The sequence below is a fragment of the Tiliqua scincoides genome, chromosome 7 (genome assembly GCF_035046505.1).
Source record: "Tiliqua scincoides isolate rTilSci1 chromosome 7, rTilSci1.hap2, whole genome shotgun sequence".
NCBI classification, from domain to species: Eukaryota; Metazoa; Chordata; class Lepidosauria; order Squamata; family Scincidae; genus Tiliqua; species Tiliqua scincoides.
Window position 1 is genome coordinate 69,144,068 of NC_089827.1, and position 19,332 is coordinate 69,163,399.

The 19,332-nt window shown below is 46.3% G+C and overlaps 1 pseudogene; it reads left to right on the top strand.

Annotated features, from left to right (window-relative positions):
- Positions 1–1,118: 1,118 nt before the first annotated feature.
- LOC136658117 (5S ribosomal RNA) lies at positions 1,119–1,238 on the top strand (annotated as a pseudogene).
- The last annotated feature ends 18,094 nt before the right edge of the window (positions 1,239–19,332 follow it).

Sequence of the window (19,332 nt, forward strand, 5' to 3'; positions counted from 1 at the left end):
CTGCGGTAGACTCTTCATTGCTGGAGATCTTTAAGCAGTGGCTGGATAGACTTCTATTAAGGATCTTGTAGTTGTGGACAACCTGCAGCGGGGCAATTTAATAAACTTTGGGGGGGGGACTGAGGAAAGAAGAAATAAGATATAACAAGAAACCAGTCCATATTAGTAGCATGTTTTCAAATGAGGTGGTAAGTGGGCAACACACTTAGAATTCAGTTGCACTGTAGAGGCAGGTAGGAGTACATTTAGCAAGGAGCCCAAAGAATATGGTGGATAAAATGACAAACTTATAGAAAACAAAATGTAAGGGCCAGCATTTTCTATTAATAAGAGAAGGGCTGGGATGGCACATTTTCATCAGTATAGTTGCAGATCCATTAGCCTCTCTTTTAAAGGGAGATCATTTAATAGATCTATCAGTGAGGGGGCAGTACGGCAAAAAGCCTTTCTGCTATAGTAAGCAGAGGAACCATTTACTTCCTTCCCGCTTCTGCTACGAACGGCTCGCAGCTAAAAGCCCCAAATATAGTGCCTGTTCCCGATTAGATAAAGATTATACCAATCACCTCACAAAAGGGCTGACCATTCCCATTTATGACTGATTCTATATAATTCGAGTTAAAATTAAGCCTGCCTGCGCACAGATAAAAGGAAGCCTCGTTTCCCTCGGAGGCCACAGAATACGGTGGATAAAATGCCAAGCTTGAAGAGAACCCAATGCTCAACCGCCTCAGAGGAAGATAGTTGTGGTTTCATGTAGGTTGGCAACCTTCAGTCTGGAAAGACTATGTTATAAGCCTACAGCACCTGGTATTCCCAAGTGGTCTCCCATCCAAGTACTAACCAGGCCTGACCCTGCTTAGCTTCCGAGATCATACAAGATTGGGCATGTGCAGGGCAACAGTTGCTGCTTCATGTAGGGCAGTGGTTCATTTGCACACCCCTTGGCAGCCCAATTCCATAAATTGTACCCCTCATGTAAGCAAAATGTTTGCAATTAATATAGTTTATTTTAGTTCAAATTTATACGTTTTCAACCACGGATCCATATCTAATAATACATGAGAAGATGATCAGAAACTAGCAGTTACTAGGGCTTTCACAGCTAGGCAGCTACCTTCCACAGCAACTGTTACCCTGCACATGCCTGATCTCGTCTGATCTCGGAAGCTAAGCAGGGTCAGGCCTGGTTAGTACTTGGATGGGAGACCGCATGGGAATACCAGGTGCTGTAGGCTTAGACCATAGTCTTTCCAGACTGAAGGTTGCCAGCCAGCCAGCTACCTTCCATCCTGCCAGCCCCACAAGGCATTCTAATACAGACCTGTCTTTTTCTGCTGCCATTCAATTCTTTTTCAAGTACCCCTAAAGGTCCTGGCAAGTACCCCTGGGGTTACACGTACTCCAGGTTGGGAACCACTGACACAAAAACCATAGAGCTCCCTCAGTACCAAGCAACTATTCCTTTTTAGGAAATGATGATGATGATGATGATGATGATGATGATGATTAATAATAATAATAATAATAATAATAATAATAATAATAATAATAATAATAACAGTATTTATATACCGCTTTTCAACTAAAAGTTCACAAAGCGGTTTACAGAGAAAAAATCAAATAACTAAATGGCTCCCTGTCCCAAAAGGGCTCACAATCTAAAAAGATGCAAATGAATACCAGCAGACAGCCACTAGAACAGACAGTGCTGGGGTGAGGTGGGCCAGTTACTCTCCCCCTGCTAAAAAAAAAGGAGCACCCACTTGAAAAAGTGCCTCTTACCCAATTAGCAGGGGTTATGCTAATGATGCTAATATTTCATGATGATGCTAAATGATGCTAAATGATGCTAATATTTCAACAAAAACCTAGGGGCCCTCAGCACCACCAGCATGCGCCAGGATCCTATCCCCTCTTTTTCAACCCACTTTGCCTAAGACGTATACCAAGTCTTATACCTCAGACTTATAAGTCCATCAGACTTAGATCAGAGTCCAGTTCTTGCCAGTCTTCACATTTCCTTACCCTCTTATAGTTTAACCTTAACCAAATGTGGCAACGCTGTGACCCACCTTGTCCTCTGTGGTGGTTCACGATGCTCCTGGTGGTGCTGGAGGCCTCACCCAGTCCACCAACCCATTCTACAGCTCTCTGAAGGTCTCAGAATGGCCCTTGGAAACCTCTGTAAGCCACTTCCGATTTTCAGAAGCAAACCAGAAGTGGCTTGTGGAGACTTCTGGGAGCTATTTTGATGCCTGTAGAGTGGGTAACCAGGCTGGGAAAGGACTCCCAAGGTTCTGGTAAGTACTGGAGCTTCTGGTGTGGCTCCTATTTGGAGCCAAACCAGCGCAGGGGCAGGTGGGAGAACCCAAATTGTGACCCAATGGGCTTGGACTCATAACGCACCAGTGGGTCGCAACCCACACCTTGGGAAGCCCTGCCTTAACCCACTGAACTCATTTTAAATCATAAATGCTGGGAGTGCTTTCAGAAAACAATTGACTTTGTTCAACGCTCAGCACCTGACCTTTAAGAAATAAGCCACTGCTGAGCATAATTATTCTATTTTGTTTGAGTTCTAATACAGTTCAAACAAAGGGTCTACTAACTCATTTTATTTTTGCTATAATTGTGCACAGCAGGTTGAGAACTGCTGTTTTCTACTGCTATAACAGCAGCAGTAAGAGAAACACCCCCCACCCCTGGCAATGATGAGAGAGTAGGAGGGGTGGAACAGGGGGAGGGCAGGAAGAGGGGGCAGTACCCAGTGTGGGTGATTTGCACTAGATACTACCCCCTCTGGAGTGAGCCATCCTTTGTCTCCTCAGACTTGCGCCTGCTGAAGAATGGGCACAGATCCGTGGAGACCCTCTGCACACAGCAGGCTTACGGGAAGGTGTAAGCCTCCCCCCCCTCCACCATAGCATGCAGCACAGCCCATGGGTGCATGCTGTGGCAGGAAAAACCATTAGATTGTGCTCTTAATCTCCTTTGTAAGGAGATAGAAAGTTATATATCTTTACGTTATCTTCTCCATAATGTGGAACAGATTGGCCCTTTTAACCTACAGGTTCAGAACCCTTGAATTTGACTCACCGCAGGTTCTGAACCAGTGGTGGAGGGCCCCACCTGACCTCCTGGATGCGACTGAACACTGGGCGTGCCCTTGTGATACCACTGGGGGCTCCTGAGGTGTGCAGCCTATCCGAGCCTCAGAACACTTCCGGATGTGACCGGAAGGTGCTTCTGGACACATCTGATGAGTGTCCAGACAAACAGACTCGGTTATCCACGGGTTTTGGAATCTGCAGGGGTTCTGGGAATGGAACTTATGTGGATGCCAAGGACCAACTGTACGTTTTCTTAAACTTTTTAAGGATCATTGAAGCGTCTGTCTGTCAATGAGGCATCCGTAAGATAATGCATCACTTAGGTACCGCTGCAAGAGTCCTACAAAATTTATGACTTACTTCCCTCATAAGCATCTGCTCTCGACAGGCAGCACAGAAGTATATTGTTTTGGTTACTGTTGCCCTACGAGATTGAGAACACTCCATTTGCCGTCTTCTGTGGCCGGAGTGTCTCAATCTCTAGCATTCCAATTTCTCAGGGAAATTATTGTACCACATATTTTGGGAAAGTATTGACTTTTCATACTGAGTGCTGATAATATTTTTCAGGTTTTCAGATAATATTTCAAAACCAGTGCCAATTATTGGCACTTCCAGTCATGAAAGCGGCAGGCAGCTCTTTAAAATGGAGATCTGTGCGCTTGACTTTTCGGCTGCGATTCATGAGCACATTTTGTTATTGTGTCATGTAATGAAAAGCAATACATTTTTTTTTCCAAAATCATATCCTTGTGGCGTACTTCTTGTCTTCAAATCAATTGAATAGTTTCTATTTAAGTACTGAAGTCGATGAATTTTGCAATTGTATTGAAATTGCCAATACAACCTATGCCTGGGTGTAGAAACTGTTTCAAGGACATGGTGAACATTGTAAGGTTTAGTGTACTGAGACGGAAGGTTGCCAACAGTGTACTGAAGGTTTGTTCTTACACAGGTGCACATAACAATGGGGTGGGCACACAATAGCAAGCTTTCCCACTTCTGAATAGTTGTATAGCACTGCATGAAACCAGAAGATCTTGACTCCACTTCACACACACAGCTAAGTCCAACACAGCAGTGATTGGGAGGGTGTCTGTTCACTCCAGTCTCTGTTTACAAATCAGAGTACCCATGGTGATGTGCATTAGGTTTGACAGCTTGGATCCAAAGGTGCATTTGTGTGAACAGAAGACTTTTCCTCTTGTATACTGGGACCTTTGATTTTCAACTGTTTCCCCTTCCTGTTATGCCACCCCTCCCTGCATTACAATCTCTGCGCATGAACTGGAGGTTGTCCATGACTTTGTGTACCTTGGCTCAACGATCTCGGACACTCTTTCTCTCACTACCGAGCTAAACAAGCACACCAGTAAAGCAGCTACCACGTTTTCCAGACTCACAAAGAGAGTCTGGTCCAACAAGAAGCTGACGGAACATACCAAGATCCAGGTCTACAGAGCTTGCGTCCTGAGTACACTTCTGTACTGCAGCGAGTCATGGACTCTTCGCTCACAACAGGAGAGGAAACTGAGCGCTTTCCACATGCGCTGCCTCCGACGCATCCTCGGCATCACCTGGCAGGACAAAGTTCCAAACAACACAGTCCTGGAACGTGCTGGAATCTCTAGCATGTATTCACTGCTGAAACAGAGACGTCTGCGTTGGCTCGGTCATGTCGTGAGAATAGATGATGGCCGGATCCCAAAGGATCTCCTCTATGGAGAACTCGTGCAAGGAAAGCACCCTACAGGTAGACCACAGCTGTGATACAAGGACATCTGCAAGAGGGATCTGAAGGCCTTAGGGATGGACCTCAACAAGTGGGAAACCTTGGCCTCTGAGCGGCCCGCTTGGAGGCAGGCTGTGCAGCATGGCCTCTCCCAGTTTGAAGAGACACTTGGCCAACAGACTGAGGCAAAGAGGCAAAGAAGGAAGGCCCATAGCCAGGGAGACAGACCAGGGACAGACTGCACTTGCTCCCGGTGTGGAAGGGATTGTCACTCCCGGATTGGCCTTTTCAGCCACACTAGACGCTGTGCCAGAACCACCTTTCAGAGCGCGATACCATAGTCTTTCGAGACTGAAGGTTGCCAATACATGATATGCCACCCCTATTGCAATGTTGTTGGGGAGGGGCAAGGGGGTGGTCTCCCAACCCTTAGGAGTGGATTTTCAGAGGCTTGCAGGGGAAGGTGGAAAGCAAAAAAGTCACAAATTTTAAGTACATGCAAAGCTCCATCTATCGCAACCGGCAAAATGGAGCCCCATAGTAACGTGGCAGTACCGATCATGGTTCCAACCCAGTGGTCTTTCATGGTTATATGAACAGAGCTGCACGAGCTCTTGACCAGTGGCATAACAGACAGGCATCTATCAGGCAGAAATCTATCAGGTGCAGCTTCTTTTTTTCCCATGGAGATTCCGTGGTGGGGGAACTTCACCTTTTTGCTCATCATTAACCATTTAGGGCAGTGGTTTCCAACCTTTTTCATCTCATGGCACATGGACAAGGTGCTAAAATCTTTGACAAGGTGCCATCAGTTGGCAACCTTCAGTCTCGAAAGACTATGGTATAAGCCTACAGCACCCGGTATTCCCAGGCGGTCTCCCATCCAAGTACTAACCAGGCCTGGCCCTGCTTAGCTTCTGAGATCAATCGACAAGGACGCTGGCAGAGGACTCACATCCCCCAATGGCCATACTAATAAATTACTCCCTCCGCAAATCCCGCGGCACACCTGCAGACCATGGGCACTACTATTGGCAGAATGAGTGTTCAGCCAGTATTAACTGTCTTATGGCAGTCACAAAAGGCAAAATAAGATTATTTTGCCAAGTCATTCTTAGCCTATCCCCAAGCTAGCACATACACCAGGTTACATAACATTAAATTAGATACCCCTGTGTAATCTCTCATAAGGGTCAGCCTATCATCTTATTCCTCCTTAAAGGCACAGAAACACTTAACTACGATAACTGTCTTAAAAAGGCAGGTTAAATCCTCATTCCCAAGAATGTTAAATTTCAAGGAATCCCCCAAAACTCACCACTTCCATGATACCCACTCTCACTGGATACAGCGTGCGCCTTTTTGGCACCGCTTCGTCAGTGGGGGGGGAATAGGATTGGGCTCTGAAACAATGATAAAACTTTGCCACAGGCATGCAATCTGTTAAATGGACGCAAGATAAAAAAGAAGAATTTTTTTTTTTTAAGGCAACAGAGGAGGAAAGGCGCTCAGGTACAAGAGAAATGAGTGTAAAACTGCTGCACCTGGATCTCTTAATGAGGGCATTAATTTCTGTTTCACAGAATGGCAATATATTTCACACTTCTGCTGAGACTGAGGGTTGTTTTGCCTGTGGGTTAGCAAGAAGTGCTCGCCTTCTGGAAAAAATACAACCAGCTGAGAATGTATATTTAAAAAGTTTTTTTTTAAGCGCCTATCTAAAACAAAAGATACAGCAAATTCCGTAGGCAAGATGAAAGCTGCCATAGATAGGAACCTGTCAGTTCTGCAGTGGCGTCGTTATGGGGGAAGAAGCTGTGCGCCAAGTGCCACAGGTGCCACAACGCAACACCTAAGCAGCCCTTCCGCTTGACATTGGAGCCATTCCGGGCAGCAACGGCAATGTTCAGGAACTCCTGCGCATCGCCATCACTGCCCGGAATGGGTCCAACGCTGAGTGAGACCACTTAACTCAGCGCATTCCAGCACCTACAGTATGTAATGCACCACCTCTCTGCGGCTATAAAATTCTGAAATCAATCCCAAAATTGTAACTGTAACCAAAACCATTACTGTTTTGAGGACATTTTCTAGCAATCAAACACAACAAAGCAGTGACATGTAGCCGAACGAAGTAGAGATCTATAATGGCTGAAACAGCTAGTCATTCAGCTCCCAACTGTTACTTGCAATGCGGCTATATTGTAAATGTTCAAGGATGGGCAAGAGGAACCAGCCAGCAGGTCTGCTGACAGCGCAACCAAACAAGAGAGACTTCCTGGAACGCAGATGCTATTAAAATGCTAATACGTTTTACTCCCGAAGTGGGATTGCTTACAGGTCTCTCAGATGCTTATAAGGTTTCCCATGATAGGAGACAGCATGAATAAAATATAGAAAACAGGCTTATCTGAATGGAGATTGCGTCCAAAGGCGTGGAGACCGAGAGGCGTGAATGCTAAGTGCCATCAGGCGGAACATGTGGAAAGCTCCGAAAGACAAGAAAGCACGGCTCAAAATAATGCGCATGGCTACCTATAGTGGCTGTGGTCAACCCAGCAGAAATGGTATTATTTCATCTCGTCTGATTATTTCATCTCGTCAGAAGCTAAGCAGGGTCAGGCCTGGTTAGTACTTGGATGGGAGACCGCCAGGGAATACTGGGTGCTGTAGGCTTATACCATAGTTCTTTCGAGACTGAAGCTTGCCAACCAGCAGCTGAAGGATGAACTACTTAACAAAAGAGTTTGCTTCCTCGTCTACTGCGGCAAGGAAGTGTCAAAAGCAATAACTGCCTAGCAATGTGGAAAGCGGTACAGGAGACTGTTGTGGGTCCTGGGGCACAGGACCACAACACACCGACCCGCCCCTGCAACACACCGCCTCCCCCAGGATACTTACCTTGTCTCATGTGACGTTCCACAGAGCTCCAAAAGCTTTCTGGGAACTCCAGAACACCTTTAAACAATACTTCCGGTTTTCGTCGGAGAGCCAGAAATACTGTTAGTGGCGCTCCGGAGGCCTCAGAAGACTTCCAGAGTGCCCACAGTCACAGCTCAGGGCTTAGCTTGCCCCCCGGAACGTCTTCAGAGGGCAGGCGGCAGTGGTGGTACAGTGGGTAGAGGCAATGCCATGGCAGGCGCGGCAGTGCCAACCCAAAAGGCCCACAGGCACGGAGCATTTGCCCCCTGCCCCCCCCCAGGACTGCCACTGTCAGGAGACCAAATTCAAACCTGGTACAGGTTCGTAAAATGGTTTTAATCTGAAAACAGCACCTGTCATAACCTGTGGTTACAGGCGATAAACATTCATTCATCAGCATTTACACAAATGGCTACAAATGGTTGGCAACCTTCAGTCTCGAAAGACTATGGTATAAGCCTACAGCACCCAGTATTCCCAGGCGGTCTCCCATCCATGTACTAACCAGGCCTGACCCTGCTTAGCTTCCGAGATCATGGTATAAGCCTACAGCACCCAGTATTCCCAGGCGGTCTCCCATCCAAGTACTAGCCAGGCCTGACCCTGCTTAGCTTCCCAGATCAGATGAGATCAGGCATGTGCAGGGTAACACAGGAACACCACAAACCCTTACATCCAACACCAGTGGTTCCCAAACATTTCAGCACTGTGACCCCCCTCATCCGCTATGTCAGGGGTGTCAAACATAAGGCCCGGGGGCTGGATGAGGCCTGCGGAAGCTTTTTATACGGCCCTCAAGTGTTCAGCTGCTGAGTAGTGCTGAGGTGTTACTGCTGAAAAGGCAGCCCACGTGAAAATTGGGCTCTTCCATAACTTGAAATAAGATCAAGATTCATATATTTTCTCTTTTGTTATTTGCAGCTAATGAGTTCCTAAGTGAGAAAGTGTTTATTTTTGGTTATGACCTGTTTAATGACATCACTTCTTGCCTAATGACATCACTTCAGGCCCTCAGCTATGCGGCCCTCTGTACGAAATGAGTTTGATACCCCTGCTCTATGTCTTCTGAACTTCTGACACAGATAAATAAAGAGAAAACCTGTATGATAATTTTTTTAAAAAATGACTTAACAGAGTACTCAAGTAAGCACAGAAACAAAACATTTTCTTCCCAAGTGTTCACATTCCCCAAGTCAAGCTGCTCAAGGGTTTAAAACTTCCAGCTTGCAGGTGGTACTTTTCAAGCTAGACTTGAAACTCCATAGCAACAAATGCATTATGAAGAAACTTGAAGCCCATCAAAGAAACCTCCTTACTGAGCATGTGAAGCCCCAAGAGTTCCTCGTTCTACAACATAAAGGGCCATGCATAGAATTATCCATGAACATGTAAACATCATGTACTTAAGACCCAATCCTATTGGGATGCTGCACTGATGGCACACAGATGCCAACATGGTGTCCGTCATATCCTAAGCCCATCCTGGAAACACCACACCAATGGAGCACTAATGTTGGCACACCGGCCAAGGAAAAGCAACATGAGTGCTGTCCCTCCCAGTAATGCTGTGTTGATGGGCACCACCACGGGCACCTCCCAATGTTGATGGGCACCACCATAGCCCATTATCCATGGTGAGGCGTCTTGCATCAACACTGGCAACAAAAGAAGCATTGTGAGGATGAACTAAGCAAGAAGTAGGGGTAGGCACCGGGTTAATTAGCAGCCAATGTCAGGGGACACCCCTGTTGCCAGCCACTAGGAATGAATAACACAGGCATCACCTCAACGATGGGGTGGTGAGCAAAAGGCAAATTGGTGGTAAGTAAAAACATTTTTACTTACTTCCAAGTAGGCCTTCTGGTCACCTGTGGGTCTCCTTGGAACCACACCAGTTATGGAGCTGGTGTACATCCCTGGGAGAGCTAGGGACATTCTGGGGCAGGGTTGTGGGGACAGGATCCAGCATGAATGACTGCTGACAGATCCTCCCACCTCTGCCCACAGCCCATCACTATTTACTGGCACCTGTGGTGGCTGGGCATTTTGTTGGCACTTGTGTGAGGTCGCCAGCCATTCGCATTGGTGACCCTGTTCTGTCATGCTGCAGCCCAGGCCTTCCTCTGATGGAACGCAAGTTCTGTTAGCAGAAGGCCTGGATAGAAGTGGACCATAAAGTCAGTGGTACAGGGCCACAGTCTTCTTTGGAATATCACAGAGCTAAATGTTTGACTCCAATCTCATCTGAACTATGTAGACTTTCACAGATATTTGGGCCTCTTCAGCCTAGAAAAGAGACGCTTGAGGGGGTACATGATTGAGACATATAAAATTATGCAGGGGATGGACAGAGTGGATAGGGAGATGCTCTTTACACTCTCACATAACACCAGAACCAGGGGACATGCACTAAAATTGAGTGTTGGGAGGGTTAGGACAGACAAAAGAAAATATTTCTTTACTCAGCGTGTGGTTAGTCTGTGGAACTCCTTGCCGCAGGATGTGGTGACGGCTTCTGGCCTGGACGCCTTTAAAAGGGGATTGGACAAGTTTCTGAAGGAAAAATCCATTATGGGTTACAAGCCATGATGTGTATGTGCAACCTCCTGATTTTAGAAATGGGCTATGTCAGAAGGCCAGATGCAAGGGAGGGCACCAGGATGAGGTCTTTTGTTATCTGGTGTGCTCCCTGGGGCATTTGGTGGGCCGCTGTGAGATACAGGAAGCTGGACTAGATGGGCCTATGGCCTGACCCAGTGGGGCTGTTCTTATGTTCTTAACTACAATTCCCAGGAAGCCTTGCAGGTCTCTTGTTATCTGGTGTGCTCCCTGGGCATTTGGTGGGCTGCTGTGAGATACAGGAAGCTGGACTAGATGGGCCTATGGCCTGATCCAGTGGGGCTGTTCTTATGTTCTTAACTACAATTCCCAGGAAGCCTTGCAGGTCTCTTGTTATCTGGTGTGCTCCCTGGGCATTTGGTGGGCCGCTGTGAGATACAGGAAGCTGGACTAGATGTGCCTATGGCCTGATCCAGTGGGGCTGTTCTTATGTTCTTTCATGAGATTCCCTTACGATTACTTCACCAGGAGTGATGGGACAGCTTGTTCTTTCGTTATGATGTATTCCAACAGGGCAGCCATGTTGTCCGTAACAGCAATTTGGTGGCGCTTTAAAAACCGATTTATTGGAACACTGGACCTTGTGCCATGTTGGGTCAACAACTCAATGCGGTGCCACACCATTTTTTAAAATGATTTTGTACAGACTCTGCGCCGCAGGAGCCGTTCAGCTACGTCACCATTCTCTTGTAACCGAGGGGCAGAGGTGAAAGTAGACAAGGAAACTGGTTATATGTCCATACTTAAGTCTTTTCTCCAATTCATCGATGACAGCCTTGGCACCGGAGTGACATTTAGCAACCTTCTTTTTTTTTCAATTTCAGGATGCGTCAGGGAGAAATGTCAGTTCTGCCTTCAGAATTAGATTAGATGCCGTGATGAGATGAGATTTATGCCATGAATCTCAAATCCACCTTGTAGACATCCCAGGAGGATTGTGCCTTAAGAAGGAATTGTTAATTAAACAACGGGTTGTGATTATGTGCTTTTTTTCTGAAGAAAAAGAGGATACACTAGCATGTGGAAGTCACTGACATTTGTCAATCACAAATAATGTGTTTTAATCACCATATGCAGGTACATTAGATCAAATTTGTCTGCTTTTTCAGATGTTTATACATCAGAAGATTTAGATGGTAGTAGTACTAAAACAGCCCAAACCTCTTCTCCCCCTCTTCCCCCCCCCCCCCACCAATGCAGCTGTGTCAAAAAGGCTTGCATCCTGTGGGGGGCACAAGTCTGAAAAGAGAAAGGGGGCATGTCAGGAAGCAAGAAAGGGGATAGCATCTGGCACAAGTCACCCCCTCACCGCCTTCCCACATGCATCCTACCCTCACCTGTTTTACCTTGTTCTGCCCTCCCCCAGCCCCATTCCACCCTTGCTATCAACACAACATGGTCAGTGGGTGCTACTCAGTTTTCCAGTGCATGGTGGGCTTCTGCATCATCTCCGCCAGTGCCAGTGGCATATCTATCAGGGTCCATGGGTGCAAGTCCTCCCAGGCAGCACAACCGAAGGGGGTGGCACTGTTCTGCCAGATTCCCACTTCAAGCCTCACTTAGGGAACTTATGCCCATTCTAAGCTAATTAGCTCCCCTTTCGTTCCCCAACAATGGCCCCAGTTCTCTACAGCAACACTGCTAGACTCCACCACCAGGGTAGCTTGCCGGTTTAAACTGCAGGGACCCAGTTCCTAAGGCAGCAGTCCTTCCTGGTTTAGCAGCACACCTCAGCTCTTCAGCTCTCCGCAGCCTGGTCGAGTAGTCCATTAGTCAGTCCGTTAGTCACAAAGTCAGAGTATCCAGGGCAAAGTCCAAAGTCAATAAGCCAAGTCACAGTCCGAGGTCAGATTCCAAAGTCAATAAGCCAAGTCTCCTCTCCTACCTCCAACTTGCACTCCTTCTACAACCCACACCCCTCTTCCTGCCTCAGGTGCTCCTTATATCCCTGAGGGCCCTATTGCCTTCCAGTGGCTGCAGCTGTGCAGCACACTCTGCTGGATGCCCAGGCCTTACCCTTAAAGGGGCCACTGCTGGCACCACATCTACCTCCTCGCCAGATCTTCCGCAATTCCAATATAGGCACCTCCCTCCTGCCATGCTACTCAAAGGCTGCCCACACCCACTGCCTCCCCATGGTCCTGGAAACTGTTTTCAGAGGAAAACAGGAAGTGACATTTTAAGGCCCTCCCCCCCGGCGGCCTTGGAAGGTGGGGGCAGCACAGCACTTCTAGGCTTGCCTCAGGAGGCCCAGTGGTCAGGACCACCACTGGCCAGCACCCCAGCAGTGAGCAACTTCACACACTAGTGGCTTTTATGACTACTGTAAGGCAGGCTCTGCTGCAGTGGATACGCCCATTAGGATTGGACTGAAATACTCCATGACAGTTCACTAGACATGTACTTTTATTTTTGCTACCAATGTGAATTCAGATTGTAACTCCTTGTTATTACCTGTGCAACCCTCAGTAAACACATAAGGCATGAGCAAAATTGGGTGCCAGAGGAACACCTACTGGGTGGGAGCCAGCGAGATTTGCTGGAGCCCAGGTCTACCCAGCTGTGAGCCCAGATCTACCCAGCTGGTAGACCTGGGCTCCAAGGCCAGGTGGCAGCCCATATCTATCCACCCAGCAAACCTTGGCCATGGAGGTCATCAAGTTCAAGTTGGAGCCCAGGTCTACCCACCTGGTTGACCTGGGCTCTGGAGTTGGTAGTGCTCAAGGGTTCCCCCCCCCCAAACAAAAACACTGGATCCGCCCTGTCCCTGAGGTGGGCCACTGTGAGATCCAGGAAGCTGAACAAAGATGGGCCTTCGGCCTGACCCAGCAGGGCTCTTCTTATGTTGAGGACACTTCGGAATAATGCTCATATGAACCAAATTTCTGTTTGCTAAATCAGTTTGGTGGGGTGTCAGACGGCACAGTTTCGTGTTCACAGTTTTGTATGAGGAGCAAAAATAAATGTTTCTACCTGGTAAGAGCTCCACAGGGAGGCATAACATCTGACAGCAGCTCACTGTACAGATTGCTTCAACCTATACATGGAAATGTTACGTGAGGTCGGCTACTCTCGTACAGTAAAGAACTGCACACACAGAAACCTGTTTTGAAATGTCACACAGTGTGAAGTACTGCCAACACAAGAAGCATTTCTGGCAAACTCCTTCCTCATGTGGAGTCACAGAATATGAACAGGCTTAAAGAGGAAGACAAGGAATGGCTTGGAAAGGGGACCTGGAAAGAATGCAGGCCTAAAGCCCACTAGGACATCTGTGGATAACTTGTACACTTCCCTTTCATCGAGCACATGAATTTCATAAATTTCCATCATCTAATTTATGCTTTTGTAGCCCTCATGTGTTAATTGAAAGGAGAGTTCATGGCAATTGCAGGTCTTATTGGTAACAGTGTTATCATTTTATTTCAAGCAGGAAACCTAAATTGGACATTTGTCCATCTGGTATTTCCCGGGAGGTTGTTCTATGATCCTATGTAGTTTCATAGCCACTAATAATCTGTATAATACTTATTCCTTCCCCCCCCCCCCCTAATTTCTTAATGGATTGAAAATGCAAATGGTCCCACAGGAGCCACACTGAAGGAGTTGGCTGGGCAAGGACCCAGTATACCTCTGTTGGTTGCAAGTAAATCAGGGGCCCGGCCCAAATCCTGACAAGAATACAAAAATACAAGAAAAATCTCTGTGGAAAGAGTTTTTTTTTCATTGTACCATTCAAATGAATCCCTGTGGAATTTTTTAGGCATGACATAAATTGACTATGAATGTATTGGTTTTAAAAAAACACACACACTTTGTGTATGTTCTCTTGGAACTTGTGACCTAGATGGATGAGGGTCCTGAACCAATCTTTCAAGTATGAGACTATATATTTGGAGTTCAAGAGTTTGCAAAGGCACAAGCTAAAACCAGACATCAGGAAAAAATCAAAATGTATGCAAAAATATACAGAAAGATTAGAGGCATAAGAATGTATGCCAGTTAATGAAAGAATGTTCAGAAACCTGCCTGTAGGTTGAAACAGCTGTTCTAGAAATGCTATATTAATTATAGCACAATTTCTGGATTTATTTATACATTCCATGACATTCAGTTAGGATATTAACTGCACAGCCATGGCTGTACAAAGTAAACGGATTTCAAAGTCGGGGACTGACCAGTGATTTGCGCTGCATTTCTTGTCTAAGCTTCTCTAAGCTGTACCAAAGGATCCTTTGTAAAAAAAAAAAAAAAAAGCAAAAAAAAGACATCTGCTGAATGCCTCTATGCTACTGGCAGTGTTGCTACTTGTGAAGCTGACTTGTATGCTGTCCTGGACTATTTTTTTTGTAATCTGACTTCCGTTTGGCCTGAGCAGCCTAGTTTTGGAGCAGCGGTTCCCAAACTGTGGGTCCATGGCCCCACCACTGTGTCAAGACCCCAATTTTTGGTCGGTCGCAAAACTGACAAGGCAGATTTGGTTATGTGCATCAAGGGTTAAACAATGTGCTACTTGGGGAGGAGCACTGCTGCCCAATCACCATTACAGCCACAGAGACTTGAGCAGCTGGTCAAGTGAAATTTTTTTTAGGTGGGTCCCCATGTTAAAAGGTTTGGGAACCACTGTTTTAGGGTATAGGAGGTCACATTTTTTCTTATCTCCAATAGAGGATGTTGATGTTATCTGAACAAGACTAAAGGGGAGCAGGATTACAAGCATCCAAACCTTATATACACGTCTTGTTGGCATCCTTCAGTCTCAGAAGACTATGGTATCGCGCTCTGAATGGTGGTTCTGGAACAGAGTGTCCTCTCCAGTGCGCAAAGCCTGGGTAAAGTAGATATGGAGATTACCCTTTATCCGGACATCCAAAATCCAGACTATTCTGAAATCCGAAAGCCTGGTCAAAACTAAGATGCACGAGTACAGAGGTGTTCATTTCATCGCCACTTGCTTTCGCAGTTCTGAAAATGGCCTTCTTGATGTAGGAATTTTACCTGAAATTGTGATTTTGCTTCAGGAGTAGATCATTTTTGAAGGCAAACGGGGCAATTTTCATAATCAGTGCGCAGGGTTGAAAGAATCAACTTCCTCCTCCAGCTGGCCTAGATTTCCTTAGACGCTGGCTGTCTTTGCAGACTCATGTAGCCTGCCCTCATGCTGGCAGAATCAAACAGTGACACTTTTCTTGAACTGCATTACTTCAGATGGGAATGCTGCCCGCCTTCAGCGTTGGCCTTGGTGGAATACCTTAAGATCTGTGAACTCATTTCCCTGCACAAACAGATAATACGTGCCAATGACAAAGTAGTGAAACTCTTGCTGATTATTCATTGGCTTCCTCCAAACAGCCCAAGCGGGCCTCAGAGAAGTCCAGTCTTCCACCATTCAGAAACTTCCACTTTCCAGCACCAGTGCAACCACAATGCAGCCCCAGGGTAAGGGAACAAATGTTCCCAAACCTTAAGGAGGCCTCTGTGACTGCACCCCCAACACAGGAAGCAGTGCATACCCCATAGGCACTGGCACTAGAAAATTGGATAGGATTGGGCTGCCAGGCAACAATCCTAACCAGTTCTACTCAGAAGTAACTCCTATTTTGTTCAATGGGGCTTACTCTCAGGAAAGTGTGGTTAGGATAGCAACCTGCATTCACAGACCACATTACAAATGTACATTTGTGTTGGCAGATGGACAAAGGAAGGATGCCAAGAATTTGCCAGCCGACATTCGGAGCCATTTCCCAGAACCATCCACCACTTCATTACAGCCGTGGCCCAAACTACTCAGTGAAGGCAAAGCCACTACAAAAGCGACCTCCGGAGTGGCCCCATTGCATTTTAGTTTTAGGTTTTAGTTTGACGGCTTGTAATTACCTCCTGGGACCCTAAAATCATGTAATATCCTGAGCCACAATGTTGTCTTTATAATCAAGCCAAAATGGCCCATTTCCACTTTCGGCTAAGAAAAGCGAAGTTCTTCAGACCACAAGCAAACAACAGAAGAACAGATTATATTTTGCTCGTTCCGTTTCATTCTTGCACCAACCTTCTGGTTTGTCAGAACTTTGCTCTGATGCTGAAAACCAGACACGGAGAGTCATGTGCGAAGCAACCAAGTCGAAGGGTTAGGAATGGTTAGAGGAGCGGAACAGGAAATGACCGGAGAGATAACACGATTGTACAATCTGGTTCCATATACATCTGAAGCAAACAAATGGCCCAATTCTATTGAGGATCAGGCCAGCAGGTGGATCCCTTTATGACAGTGGAAGGCCACCGACAGGGCACGGAGCACTCCCACTCCACCAGTGGATTGCTAGCTATCTGCCACAGCAGGTAAAGCAGCAACAGGGGCGGGGAGGGGGAGAAACAGGGCGTGGAAGAGTCATGATGGGACTGGGAGGGTGCCGGAGGGGGTAGATCTGGTAGCAATGGTATTCGCTGGATCCTACCCCCTTTTTCAGCAACCTCCCCACCCCCTTTCTTTCTCCTGACTTCCACCATCGAAATAACTGGTGCCGGTCCAAAGAGACCCATTACAGGCTAGGAGCCTTAAATAGGTGTAAGGGGATTTAAATTTAAACATACACACACACACATAAGCATACTCTACTATATTCATCTCACATCTATTCAAAATCCAAAATGATTCATAATCAGCGGCGTAGCTAAGAGGGTGCAGGGGGTAGCAGTTGCACCAGGCATCAAGCTTTAGGGGGGCAACAAGCTGAGTTTGACACTAGTGACCAAAATCTTGGTATGTATGAATAATACCATCAGGTTATAGATCATTGGAAAGGTAATTTAATGCAGAATGCAATGAAACAAACCGCACTGGAATATCTGTATCCTATCAACAGTTATGGCCAATTAACAAGAAAATGAAAATAAAACTGTCTTGTGGAACAAAAAGTGGATTTGCTTAACTACAAACCGATCTATGAGACTGATTGTTCTGAGTGCCAATGAGATGTTATTATGATACAGCATGGAACCAATAACTTTTTTATTTATTTACTTAATTAAATTTGATTTTATCATGCAGGGGGGGGCTACAAAATGTTCTTTGACCCCGGGTAGCAGATAGATGCCTTAGCTATGCCACTGACTGGGGGAAGGCAGCAGAGCAAGTGGGTGGTGAGCTGCTGGGGGGAGGAGGCGGGTTCCCCCCAATTTTCACTTTTTAAAAAGCCAGGGTGTGATGTCACTTCCGGTTGTGACTTCACTTCTGGGGCAACATTTTGAGCTTGGCACCGGGCTACACGATCATTAGCTATACCACTACTCATCTCTGAACATAGGATGTTGCCTTAAGACTCGGGGCTGGCCCATCCACGTGGCTGACTGAGGAAGTGGCTTCAGGCAAAAGACTGGCAAGCGGATCCTTTTTCTACCTGCATACTCACCTCCACTGCTCTTCCTACTACACACTTCCTCTTAGTCCATCTCCCTTTTCCAGTCCAGGGAATGGGAATGCTGATGGGATGAAGAGGCTGGCTTCATCCCATCAGCAGGGGCAGGCAACCTTGGATGCCAGAAGGTCTTGAGTCCAACCTGCCTCGACTGAATCAGAACATCCACCTACCTGGCCAACTACTGCGTGCTCTCACTACCTGCAGCTCCCCTTTTCAGACAGTCCCAAGTCTTGCCATTTCAGATGGCTTATAAAGTGGTGATGCTTGAGACACAACCTGAGACCTTCACTCAGTGATGACTGGTACCCAAACCAGCTTTTGAAGGCCTGAAGCATGAAATTTCTGAATACTCACTGGGACTCACAGCCCACTGCCACTGAGTAATCCAGCCTGCTCCACTTTGTATCACAGAATTCCAGCTGGGTCCATGAAGTGTACTGAAAAAGAAGGAGAAATGAAACACGGATGAAAAGGGAAGCAGCCAGGTTTTGAAATGATGGAGCATAACTGCAGAGTCTTATGGAGTGGGGTAACATGACAGTGGCAATGAAACAGGAATGGGAGAGAGACTATTTTAGCAGACTGAGAGAGACAGCAGGAGGGACTGCAGACATCTCCCTTGACACATTAATAGAGATGTTCTGAATAGAGAACTTAATGCGTTGATCAGTTCTCGAGATACATAGCTCTTAATGGCATTTCCATAACTGTTAATAAGAGCGGGGTAGCTAAATATGTGAGAGCCATGCTGAATATTCATGATTTAGCATTCCATTTCGCTTTGTGATGACAAGGGGGGGGGGGAACCCTTTCAGTCTATGGAGGAACCAAGTTTAAATCATGCATTTTCTCTAAAGTGCATCCTAATTACAGCAAATGTCAAATGGCAGTTTAGAGAAAGTGTAAAGAAATATCCAATTGTGTTGTTTTTTTTTAACTACTTAGCATTTGAAGTAGAAGATTTTTCCCTGCTTTAAAACATTGAAGCAATCACAATAATTTTTATATTCATTTTCAGGAATTTTATAACTACAAAAACAACAGCTCGTAACAGAAAGCAGCATATACATTTGGTGTAATGGAGTAATGGTATTTCCTAACCTAGCTTTAGTAAATGCTTCCACATTGAACCTAACCAAAATGAGCGCCTTTCTCTTTCTTTTGCAAGTATAATCAGCCCTCAATATCCGTGGGGGATCTGATAATTGAATCCGCAGGTTGGGCCATCACCATGTGCGGGAGGTGGTCTGAGGTCCAGAGAGGTCTTAGAAAGCCTCCTGTTTGCGGCTCTAGCAGTATGGGGTATACTATGTATGTATGTATGTATACAGTATGGGGTATAAGTATATGTATACCAAGATCCAGGTCTACAGAGCTTGCGTCCTGAGTACACTTCCGTACTGCAGCGAGTCATGGACTCTTTGCTCACAACAGGAGAGGAAACTGAACGCTTTCCACATGTGCTGCCTCCGACGCATTCTCAGCATCACCTGGCAGGACAAAGTTCCTAACAACACAGTCCTGGAAC